The following is an 11,105-nucleotide window of genomic DNA, read 5'->3' as shown; positions in this document are numbered from 1 at the left end:
TGTCTATTTGCTAGAACTTAGTTAACAACTTGGAGAACGGGATCTATCGTAACGCTGGCAGAACGCTGGTGCAAACGTAAACGAAGCGACGGCCGCAATAGCCGATAGATGCCTTGAACGTGCGGCCAGCGGTAGCTGTCTTTTCTGCTGCTGCCAGGCCGCACTGTTGGCTGCCAGAGATCACAGAGTCTGCGTTACGTCATGTGCACGTCATGTTCACGTCACTTAGTCCTGTGTCGTCATAAGAGAATCCAAAGTTTGAATCAGAGCGGCGGGAAAAACTTTTTCAACTTCGAATCCAAATTTCTTAGAAATAAATGAATCTTTCGCTGCCGGCCAAGTGGCAACAAAGCCATGAAGTGCCAAACTATCGGATTTTGCTGTAAAAAAAACATTAATAGAGCTCTCCTCACTGTCCCTTTAAGCCTGGTAATTGTGAAAGCAATATCCGTACCTACGCCATGGTTCAGCTGGTAGTGTAGCTGGTGGTGGTGCTTGTGGTTAGACTTGTGGTGATGCATCGGTTATACAATCCAATGTAATGTAATCTAATCTAATCGAATCTCATGTAATCTAATCTAATGTAATCTAATCTATTATAATCCAATACAATGTAATCCAATTTAATCCAATCTAATCTAATGTAGTCTAATCTAATCTAAGGCCGCCGGTGGTGGCACCGCCACTACTCGCAGACGGCGCGAGATGGTCGCCCAGCTCTTCGGCGTGACGTCACACAGAGGTCATGCGAAAGGTCAATGGTGGCACCGCCGCGTCACGGCAAAGGCTTGAAAGTGCAAGTAGTAAAGCTTTCGCTTTAAAAATGGCTGTGGCTTAGCTTGGTTAAGCCCGGTAATTGCGAAAGCAATATCCGTAGCTACGCCATGGTTCAGCTGGTAGTGTAGCTGGTGGTGCTGCTTGTGGTTAGACTTGTGATGATGCATCGGATATACAATCCAATCCAATATGCTAATATGGTAGCTACCGGCCTCGCTACGCGACGGGCTGAAAGTGAAACTAGTATTGCTTTCGCAATAAAAGAGCACGAAGAGCCAGCATCACCTGCGAAGTGGTGTACGCCTGCTTGACAGCTGCCGCCATCTGTCGCATGCGCCTGTCACTAACATGAATTTCGCATGCTCAGCAGGAGCAGGCAGTTTTATTTTCATCCAGTGGATGGATGCAATAAACTTTGATGTCCAACGAATAAGGTGGCCTACCGCCCCCCCCCCCCCCTTTCGACACGCAGATCAGGGGGCGGGTGCCGCCGCCTCAGATGCAGGCTGGCAGGTCTTAAAGGGGCTATGAAATAAATTTATTGAGATTACGTAAAGATAGGCAATCCATCACTCGTCACCCCAGCGCAAGAATTTTTGAGCTAGCATCAATAACAACGAAGTTATAGACGATTAAAAATCACGCTCCTCCTCTCCCCCCTCAACTCGTACGCGCGGGGCACCATATAAAAATAAAGAAAACAGCTCTGGGACTGGGCTCCGCCCATGAATACGTCGTTCGCTGACGTTCGGTTTACGACTTCCGGTTGTCGCACTCCCGAGGAGCAGCGTGCGTCGGCAGCGTCTCTCCGGTCTCTGCGCTTTCTTGGCTCCCGAACTCGCGGCAGAAAAAGGCGGCGGAGGTACGCGCGAAGGCAATGCCTAGCTGGCTCGCGCTTGCCCGAGGGGGTCGCGCGGCGGCTCGAGCAGACGATTTTCACCGCTACCGGAAGTGTGCCCGTGACGTCGTAGCTGCCGCGGCTCGAGCGAATGACAGCGTGTGGTGGCCTGCCGACGTCATGGAACTAGTGACGTCTGTTTTCCTGATTTTGGTTCCAAAATGGCTCCCTACGAAGACACCAAACGGCCCGCGAATTTAAAAAAAACACGATTTTTAAAAATTCATAATAAATTGCCGGCTCAGTTCCGAAGACTCATACTTGGTGTCAATACTTCTGAGCATCACTTCTAGCATTTACAAGCGGCTTTTAATTCTTTGCATGGTCCCTTTAAGTCGCAGTCGCCTCTTCAGCCAGTTGGACGTACTCTCCAGGGGGGACGCACAATATAGACAATATAGACAGCAGAGACACCTGGGAGACCCTGCTGCGCAGCTCGGACCCTGGCCACAGGGGTCCCGGACTGGGGATCCCTCCTAGTGATTGTGAGGGCCGGGCCCTTCAGGCGCGGTCCAAGCAATACCTCTCTTGTGCATAGTATAAATAAATGTTTTACACCACCACCACCACCACCCCTGAGCTCTAGCTCCTGCTCAACTAGTGGAGTTGGAGAACAGGCGCGCATGCGTAGAGCGGCCTTGTGAAAAAGGCGGATTGTTGCGTAACGGTGGCCTCAGCGCCATCGCCAAGGGAACTGCTGCAAGAGTACCGATACCGCCTCCTGCTGTGGGCGCCCCCTCCCCACCCGCTCCCAACCCAACCCGGGAGGACTGGGAGGCGACCCTGCTCGGCTGCCACTACTTCCGGGCCCAACAAGCCTTAGGGCCGTTTCAGACGCTGCGACTAGAACGAAAATAGTCGGCCTAATCGGTGACGCCGCAGTGCGATTTTCGCACAGTGCTTTCACATGCAACGCGTGAATTCGGTCGGAGGGACACACAAGGTTGCTCGATGTTCGCCTAGGCAACCCACGATTAAACGCGACAGAAACGCGGCACGGAATGTGTTGATTGTGTTATGACCTGCGTGTTTCTAGATGCAAGGCGGTATTTTGTATGTTTTGATTAGAATAAACAGTTTTGCTTACGCCGTGGCAACAGCTCCCACGTGACGTCACGTCACGCGTCGCCTCGGCGCTGCCCATTGGTCAGTCGCAGAGCGAACACACCCTACGCTGCGACTGAATCCCAACCGGACGGAACTTGGTCGCAGGCCGTCTGCGGCTAGACCGACGGCCCTCCCCAGTCGCAGACCGACAGAATTCGCAGCGTCGCAGGCGAGAATCGCATGCATGTGAAACGGTCCATAGACGGGCACGCCCGGGTGGCGGCCACCGCCACTGGGGTCCCAAACTAGGGACCTCCACCTAGTGCTTGTAAGGATCGGTTCCTTACAGGCTTATCCAAGCATACTTCCTGTCCCTTCCTAGTAAATGTTTTCATCACCGCCACCCCCCAGACATCACAAGCTTCCAGCCAACTGGACAGTTGTGAAGGAACCGCTGTCACTATCCAGGCACCTAGGGACGAGGGAAACTTGAAAAAGAGCTCTGATGTTCGTGCTAAGCGGTTCTTTTCTAGGCTCTTTCTTGCCCCCCCCCCCCCCCCCCCCCATCTCTCTCCTTGCATTTTGACTTCAAACTGACCATCATGTGAATATTTTGTATAAAGCTTTCCCCGCTTCTTCATCCTAACCCTGCATGCAACATCATCGTCCCTTCTCCGGCCTGACCAAGCTACCTAAGATCCCAATAGCTCTCTCTTGCTCTTGCCTGCCCGTGATCACAAGTTGGCGCCGAGTGAAGTTCAGCGCTTTATATATGACGGTGTAACTATACAGCCTTCCACAGCCTGCTGCACAATACCGAGGATCCACGGCAGGCTCTCGGGGCCCTCAGCACTACACGTCACTACATCATCTACGCAGCACTGGAGAGCCTCGAAAGCCGACAGCGCCAGCCTACCACGGAAGCGCGTCGCGCTTACCCCGAAGAGCACCCATGCCTGCCTGCCCGCCTGCGGTCCAGGAAAACAGCAGCAGTCCGGGAGGCGGGGGCCGGCAGCTGTCGCGACGTCGATCCCCGCGCCCATTTAGGTCCAGCTCTCCCTCACCGCCCTCGTCTCGTGCGCGGCGAAAAACACCCCCTGCGTGCGTTCCGGACCGACCACGCCACGTTTCGCTTTCATTGTTTTCTTCCTCTTTCTTTTCGTTTCGAAGTTCGCAACGGAAGGAGGTGGGAGAGGGAAAGGCCCGCTCCTTTCCTCTACACTAGCTCTGCTTGTTCCTACCCGTACCCGAACGTGTATTTTCACCCCACTCTGCCGAGTGCGGCCGCCCTCAGGGGGAGCGGTGCGCTTCAGTCTTCCTGGTTTGCTCTGTCGTTATTGTTTGCATTTCTTTCCCCGCTCTTTAATTTGATATTTATTTGTTAAACGTGCATTCTGCGGACCTTGCGGTTGCATCCGATTCGCTAAGATTGCCCATTACCGTCCTTCAAATAGGAGTTAAACCCTTCGAATCCTGGCAAGAAAGTTTTTTTCCTTCGTTATATTTTATATGTAGGCCGTGCACTTTCCTGTGTTTATTCCTGAGAAAAATCGGCGGATGTTCTTCAGCATTTATTTATTTTTGGAAAACTGGCCTTTTTAGATTAGTTCTCCGGTGGAACATTATAGGCGGCATAGCAAACCTCACTCCTAACCGAAAAACACGGAATACCCGCAGTACTGAACTGTAGGAAATACCTCGAGCACGCACTATGGTTACCAGATGTTACGTAATATGCTCCCGTCGCTACTAAACAAACGAGTTGTTTCATAGCCACATAACTGTTTTTTTTGTAAATGTTGTGGGATATACAAATATCCCTCGCCGCCCCGCGCTGAGTCACGCGACGAAGCGCCGCCGCCGGGCGTGGGGAGAGGGGGGCCACGCGGCCACTCTCCTCACCCCCCAGCTTGGACGTGACGACACACCTACGCTCTGGCGTCTTAGGAACGGGGTGAACGACCCCTCTTGGTTGCAACCGGTTGCTCAAGGGGGTGCAATGTCGTACGGGTTTTAAGGAGAGCTCACGCGGGAACAAAGGCTGTCGAGTCTCTCCTCTCGCCGTGGTGACTGCCCGATTGCCCCGCCGACCCCGTCTCCTGCCCGCGCCCTCCCGGATTATTCAACGCCGGTCGACGACGACCTGGTAAGCTGCTGAACCATATATTATCGGATAGAACATTCTTCCGCAGTGTGCTTTGCCTTGCGCTAGGTTAATAAACGGTTTCCTAGCGTACTCTGTTCGTTGCCTACTTCGTCCGAACCCGCCGTGGCTGTGACTTTGCGCCACGGGTTGGGGACACGAGAACGCCCGCGCATAGCTGGCACGGAAGCGCGCCTTCCCGGCCGGCTGCTCGCGGGTGACCCCATATCTTGGCACCCGAACGTGGGGCGAACTAGGCATTGAGCAGTGTACTTTGTTGGAGCGAACGACTGTCGACGCGCTAACAAAGGATGGCAGCTGATAGGCCTGACTTCCAGTCTTTGTTCATGCTGTCAGAGCTAGCGGCACAGAGCCAGGGCTCCCTACTTGACTTGCCTTTGGAAGGCGTAAATCTTGAGTGTTCCACGCGGAATAGCCGAGTTGCATTCCCGGGCGAGTCGGCAGGACTTAGGCCTGGTACGGAGGGCACCACATCGGGCACCTCGCCGCTCCATGGTGCGAACAATAGGGCACCTACGCCTCATTGTTCGACGCCATCAGCGGCTGCGCCCAACGCCGGGGGCGTTAGTCCGCCGTCATCCGAGGTGCTCTTGCAGAACGCGATGCAAGTTATGCAGAGCTTAGCGGGTATGTTGCAAAACAATTTGCAAGCCCCGGCCCAGGCACCCCGTCTTAGGATAGACGTACCTACCTACACGGGGTACCACGACAGAACAGGGGCTAATGAGTACCTCGACCGTCTGCTGCATTATCAGCAAGCGACAGGAATTGCAGACGCCGAACTGCTCGCGCGTGTTGTGCCTGTCTCTTTGACGGAGCAAGCGGCCCGCTGGTACCGACTAACCGGCAACCGAGCGAGGACAATGGAGGAGTTTAGCGCAAGCTTCCGCGACGAATTCCTTCCCGCTAACTACGAGTGGCGTTTGAGGAGGGAGCTGGAACTCCGCACCCAGCACCCTGACGAGTCTTTGTTAGAGTACGTCCGAGCGATGGACGAACTGTATCGCCTCGCTGACCCTCGCGCCACAAACATGGAGAAAGTTGAGCGTGTCACACGACAAGCGCACCCGACTTTCGCGGCCTACCTGAGAGGAGGCAGGTTTAGAGACCTGGACGAGCTAGCAGCTGAGGCGAAGCGCATTCAGGGAGACATCCTCTCTGCGCGAGCGTATCGGCCCCCGCCACCTGCATCGCAGTCACTTGAGCCGCGCTGCGCGTGGAATGGCAGCTCAGCGCGTAGTCCGTCTAGAGCTGAAGCGACAGCACAGTTTGCTGACGAGCGTGTCCCGAGGGGTTGGGAATTGTCCGACCGCGCTTTGGACCCATTCAGCTACGCGCTGCGAACAGCACACGCTGCCGCAGAGCGGAACACCTGTAGCCGAGATCGCGAGGCCGACACGCGGCCGCACGAGCGGCCCCCACCGTCCGCACCGCGAGATCGAGATCGAAACGACAGACCGGAACGTGGCGACCAGCGCCTAGCCCGTCGGAGCCCGAGCAACCGCTGCTACAGGTGTGACCAACCGGGCCACTTCGCCCGCGACTGTGGCCGCCTCCCCGCCCGTGGCCAAACACAGTCGGGAAACGGCTACAGCCGCCGGTGATCGACCTTCGATCCCGCGCGGCTTACACAGAGAACCCCGGTTTATTAGCGCCTTTGGCATGTCGCGTAGGAAGTTCTGTTGACTTGCCAGCGCCGTTCATCGAGCTAACGATAGCTCGAAAGAAATTCACCGCGTTACTCGACACAGGGGCAAGCGCTTCTTTGTTCGGTGACGAAGTGCTAAACCATCTCCGCCAGAACAAAATCCGGTTGAGAGAGTGCGATACCACTTTTCGCCTCGCGAGCGGCACAGCGCAATCCAGCGGTGCAGCTAGGATAGTGGTTCGCTGGGAAAGACGCGTGCGGCGACAACGCCTCGTTCATCTTCCCTGTTTATCCGTTCCTGTAATTCTTGGGCGCGACTTCCTAGCCAAGACAGGCATTGTGATAGACATAGCCAGCGGAGGCTATCGAGAGCGCACCACCGGCGCCTTGAAGCTTTTTGCAAAAGCGCCCGCGGCCTCGCAGTCAATTACGGCTCCGAACGCGGAGCTAGCGGGGAGTGACCGTGGAAAATCACCCCCGCCGGCCCGGAAACAAGCATGCGGGCGGACAGTCGCCGCTGAGAGAGGGCCCACAGAGAATGTTGGCGCGGTAGAAAGCTGTTCTACCGTGCCAGTGAGGGCAATGCACCCTTTGTTGTCGGAGGTGAACAGCGTATCGGAAAGGGAGAAGGCACGTTTGTCATCTCTCCTCTACGAATTCAACGCGACATTCACGGACCGGCCTGGCCTGACTACACTAGTAAGGCACAGAATAGACACGGGTGATGCACTGCCTTGGAAGTGCAATCCTAGACCAATCAGCTTGGCTAAGAGAAAAGCACTGGACGGCGCCTTAGACGAACTTATCGATACTGGCGTTGTTGAGAGGTCTAACAGCCCTTGGGGCTTCCCGGTAGTCTTAGTTCCAAAGAAAGACGATACATATCGGCTTTGCGTGGACTACCGCAGACTGAATGAGGTTACGAGGAAGGATGGGTACCCTCTACCAACCATTTCTTCCCTAGTGTCCAACCTAGGTGGGGCGAAGTACTTTACTACGCTCGATGCTAGCCGCGGATACTTTCAGGTTGAAATGGATGAGCGTGATAAGGAGAAGACTGCTTTCACTTGTCACAGAGGTCTTTTCCAATTCAAGAGAATGTCTTTTGGCTTGGTAGGAGCACCCGCTACTTATCAGCGCCTAATGGACCGTGTTCTGGGAGATGCGAAGTGGCACCACGCGCTCGCATACCTAGACGACATCGTGGTGTACTCAAAAACGTTCGAGGAACACCTGCGCCACTTGAGGGACATCCTAGAGAGGCTGAGGTCCGCGGGAATCACTTTGAACCCGAAGAAGGCGCAGATCGCCGCGACCCGAATAACACTGTTGGGGTTCACGATCGACAAAGGCCGCATTCTGCCGTGCGAGGATAAACTCGAAGCTTTGCTTAAGTTTCCGTCGCCTTCAGATCTAGCTGGTCTCAGACGCTTCCTGGGAATGGCGAACTTTTATCGCCAGTTCATCCCGGATTGCGCAGCGCTGCAGGCACCTTTGACAAAGCTTTTGAAGAAGGGCGAGCGCTGGAGTTGGGGTCCCGAGCAAGAGGCTGCACTGCGCAACCTCGTTAAGGTGCTCGCGGACACGGCTGAGTTGCAGCTACCCGACCTAAACCGGGAGTTTGTGATTCAAACCGACGCAAGCGACCTGGGCTTAGGAGCAGTGTTGCTTCAGGAGCATGAAGGCGTCCTCCGACCGGTAGCATTCGCGAGCCGTTCACTGACGCCGGCAGAGAGGAACTACTCGGTGACAGAGAAGGAATGTCTCGCTATAGTTTTTGCTCTGCGGAAGTTCGACTACTACGTCGACGGGGTGGCATTTGTGATCGAGACGGATCACATGGCGCTCACCTGGCTGAGACGCCTCAGCGAGCCGAGCGGCCGCCTGGCGCGTTGGGCCCTGTTGCTGCAGCGCTACGACTTTACCGTGCGCTACCGCAGAGGGAAGAACAACGCCGTGGCTGACGCACTCTCGCGAGCGCCTGTCCAGAGCGAGGAAGGTCACGCGACCGACCACCCGACAGAGAGAGAGAGTGAGGGTTTGTCCCCAGCCGTAGCCGATGTAAGGGACGCGGACCGACCGTTGACCCCAGGCGAGAGCGTGAACCACGTGGACTACGCGAGTTCCGTGGGGATCGCGTTCAGCAGAAAGGAGCTGCTCGAAGCTCAGCAGATGGATTCATTTTGTCGAAAAGTGTTCGACGGGCTCAGGGAGCCGGGCGGCCGGGCCGCCGCGCACACGGGGACAGCTGGTTTTGCTGTCGGTGCGGAGCGCTTGGAAACAGCTGGTAGTGCTGTGAGCGCGCTGGATTCCTATCTGCTGGATTCCGACGGCGTCCTGCTGAGGTATATCCCATCCGAGAACGACACAAGTGAGGCGTTCAAGGTGGTGATACCGCGGGTGTTGAGAGCGGCACTGTTACGCTACTTTCACGACTCGTGCATCGCTGGGCATGCAAGCGGCCCCAAGACTTACATTAAGTTGTGTCGCTTTGCTACCTGGCTTGGCATGAAAAGGGACGTAACACGCTACGCCCGCTCATGTCATGTGTGCCAAAGCGTGAAGCCCCGGGGTGGACGACCGCCCGGCCTCATGCAGCCGATTAACAGCCAGACTCCCTGGCAAATCACGGCGTGTGACATCATGGGACCGTATCCCACGACACCGAGTAGGAACAAGTTCCTGCTGGTGGTCACGGATCACTTCAGCAAGTGGGTTGAACTTTTCCCCCTGAGAAAGCTGACGGCACGAGTGATCATGGAGAAGCTGATGGACGTATTCACCAGGTTCGGTTTCCCAGAGCAGCTGATAACGGACAACGCGTCCTACTTCACTGCGAAGGTGTTCGTAGATTCGTGCGCTGCACTCGGCATTAAGCACAAGAAAACGACCACCTATCATGCTCAGTCGAACCCCACGGAACGAGTCAACCGCAACATCAAGCACATGCTTGTCGCGTACTCTGAGAGGCACAAAGATTGGGACTCCTATCTGCCGGAGATCGCGTTCGCTTTGCGTTCGACCGTTAACCGCTCGACTGGGTATGCGCCGTCTTCTCTCAATCTGGGTAGAGAGCTGCTGAATCCGATGGACCGGGTTCTAACGGACAGCAGGAAGACGCCAGTCGCTTCGTCAGCACGAGCTGAATACGCGACGCAGCTGCGCGCTAAGATGACGGAGGCCTTACACAAGGCTCGCCGCAACCTGACCACTGCTAGGGCGCAGCAGAAAGCACAGTACGACCGCTCGCACCGGGATGTTCACTACGAAGTGGGCGATCTGGTGCTTCGGCGCCAACACGTTCTGAGCGATGCTAGCAGACAGTTCGCGGCCTCGTTGGCGCCGAAATGGATCGGGCCGTTTCGCGTGCGAGAGAAGCTTTCCTCGCTCGTTTACAGGCTCGAGGACTTGCGGTCGAAACCGACAGGCGGACCGGTGCACGTATGCGACCTGAAACGTTACGTGCAGCGAGATGAGTGGGTTCAGGACACAGCCCGACCCGCGCCGCAGTCGGAAAACGAGCGCTGCGATCAGCCGGCGAACTCCGCGTCCCGCTATAACTTGCGCCGTAGGCAGAAATAAAATCTGCCTGCGCGGACTAGAGCGAGGGCGCAGGCCGACAACCAGTCTCGTTAAATGCATGAACGTACGGGCCGCTCATGCCGATCAATGTTACGTGAGACTTACTTGCGTTAGCCCTCATGACTCTCGTGAGGGCCGAACAGCTACGTAGCACGCGCTGCGGCAGTTGGTTACTTCTGTGTTGACCTTTTTCAGCGCAGATGGAAAAGAAGCAGGGCGCATCAGAACGACATCGTTCGCAACTACCACCAACTAGAACCATCTAGAGCCACCATCCAGCTTCGGCAACGCGCCGCGCCCATGGCCCGCCGCTACGCAGAGCCCGCGACCTGAAGCCGCCACCCTGCCGCCACCTGGGCACCCCTGCTACCTGCCACGCCGCATCGGAGCCAACCGCCTGCCTACCGACTGTACGCCTCTGCACCCGCCTACCCAAGAGCAAGCTGGCAAAACGAAGTCAGAGCAGCCGTGGCCTCATTACCACCTCAACCCTGGGCCCTGGCCAGCTGATCAAGTATGCCAGGGCGGCCCAACCGCGGCCTCTAACATGAAAGCGCCGCGGCCCTCGCCTCTGAAGCCACCTGACCCGGTCTCTCAGAGCGACGCAGCCACAGACCTGGCCTCCAAGCGATCGAAGCCGGGGCCAAGGAGGCGGTCGACCATATTCACCGGAGCGGCGCAGCCGCGCGTACTCGGAAGACGGCGACCGGTAACAAGCCACCTTTCGACGTCGGCATCTCGCGGGTGGTCAAGCCTTCGGACCAGCTGATCGGTGCGGGCGTGGCGCGGACATCAACAAGTGTACCAGCGGGAGCCGAAGAACTTCGATCCCTGGATGGCGGAGAAGATTAAGTAACGTTGCGCCCGCTTCTCTGTCCGGGAGGCTTCTTAAGGAGGGGAGGATGTGGGATATACAAATATCCCTCGCCGCCCCGCGCTGAGTCACGCGACGAAGCGCCGCCGCCGGGCGTGGGGAGAGGGGGGCCACG

Source organism: Amblyomma mixtum, chromosome 2 (assembly GCF_055824585.1).
Source record: "Amblyomma mixtum isolate Tamu chromosome 2, ASM5582458v1, whole genome shotgun sequence".
In the NCBI taxonomy this organism is placed as follows: domain Eukaryota; kingdom Metazoa; phylum Arthropoda; class Arachnida; order Ixodida; family Ixodidae; genus Amblyomma; species Amblyomma mixtum.
Note: the sequence above shows the minus strand (reverse complement) of the source record.